This window comes from Penaeus monodon, chromosome 25 (assembly GCF_015228065.2).
Source record: "Penaeus monodon isolate SGIC_2016 chromosome 25, NSTDA_Pmon_1, whole genome shotgun sequence".
NCBI classification, from domain to species: domain Eukaryota; kingdom Metazoa; phylum Arthropoda; class Malacostraca; order Decapoda; family Penaeidae; genus Penaeus; species Penaeus monodon.
The window spans coordinates 16,027,260-16,028,700 of NC_051410.1; the positions used below are offsets into that span (position 1 = coordinate 16,027,260).

The window sequence follows — 1,441 nt, forward strand, 5'->3', positions numbered from 1 at the left end:
AAAAGGAAATATAAAAAGTCCTTGCACAAAACCAATCACACAAGATGGTACTGAACTTTCATGATTTAGCAATGGCTACCTCCCATCTATTCAACAATAGATGGACTATGCACAATTTTGGCTTGATGCTTTTGTGGAAATTTAGATTGAAAAATAGCATAGCTGACTACCTACAGGGCAACTATAATTGCACATCTCACACAGTGGGCCTTTCAACATCTTTGCTAGCTCAGAAGCACTGGTTAACTTCAGAAATTATCAAACAAACCACAAAAACTAATTATCAATACTCATATTTCAAGAGACAATTCTTTCACTACAAAGGGATAAGATACATGGATATTGGAGGAATGGAAGAGTAAAATATACTAGTATGTCATCCCAAAAATCTGAGTGATAATTTCTAAGCAAGATTATAAAATGCTTTATCAGCATCATCCAGGGCAAAAAGGATACAGTCCTTTAAATGAAATACATTGGTAATCTCTAAAGAATAGTAAGGTCAGAAACCATTAAAAGAAACCATTCTTGACATAGAAAATGTCAGTATGTTTCACACTTATGCAGTAATGTATCCTTTTATATACAGAATACCAGTCTAAATCAATACAGAATTACTGGACTAGGAATATTCAGCTTACCTCTTTGGGAAGTTCTATTTCATTTTGCTTCAACTGAGATTTCTTTGAACTACGTGACTCTTTTACTGAAAGAAAAAGACAAATTAATAGGGAAAAACAATGCATACAGTCTCAACTTCCAGCTATTTTGTACTACAACTTGATTACAACCAAAATTAATTTAAATATGAACCTCAATATGCAACTAAAATTAAGAACATGACATTAAAATCAGTCCCTATCCTTATCTGCCATAAACTATTTAAATTCAATCAATCTACTCATTAACTATCAAATCAGCTTCAACTTCTGATTTTGACACTTACTAGGAGACTTCTTCTCTTGTTTGACATCAGCCAGAGCCTTAGTGGGCGGCGATGACATCTTTGAGGTAGTTTCTTGGGCAGGAGACTCGGATGGAGGTGCTGCAGCTGGCGCTTTCTTGGGCGAGTTGTCTATGTCTCTATTCTTTGGAGGACGCCCTCTCTTCTTTGGTGGTGGGCCCTGTTGTGAGAGCAAAGGATAAGGGGGGGATTTGAGCTGTCATTAAACATTAAAGAAAAACAAAAGGGATGGGTATTTCTTGCATAGAGAGGGACTGGTGACACAGATGACAATCCAAATTTACAAGAAGGTGATTTTCATAAATACTACCTACCAAATGCCCTTAGAAGAAGTTGCACTTTTTCATTTTTTTATTTTAAATGTTTAGTTTATAACAGATTCCTTAAATGTTAGAGTTTAAACCCCACAGCACTATTCGAATCTCATACATTATAGAATTTCTTTATAAATGCTATTCAATATTCCTTTATGATTTG

At 34.8% G+C, this 1,441-nt stretch overlaps 1 protein-coding gene and 1 long non-coding RNA gene across 2 annotated transcripts in view; one reads left to right on the forward strand and one right to left on the reverse strand.

The window, feature by feature from the left end:
- Positions 1-1,130, reverse strand: part of LOC119589071 — a 2,111-nt gene extending 981 nt beyond the window's left edge. The window contains exons 1-2 of the long non-coding RNA XR_005230168.1: positions 947-1,130; positions 642-706 (exon numbers count right to left, since the gene is read on the reverse strand). This is a non-coding gene — a long non-coding RNA (uncharacterized LOC119589071). The remainder of the gene's footprint in view (positions 1-641; positions 707-946) is intronic.
- The window catches only part of LOC119589070 (ubiquitin-conjugating enzyme E2 G1-like), a gene marked incomplete in the record, with an annotated part of 59,651 nt that overhangs the window by 4,017 nt on the left and 54,193 nt on the right, over positions 1-1,441 (forward strand).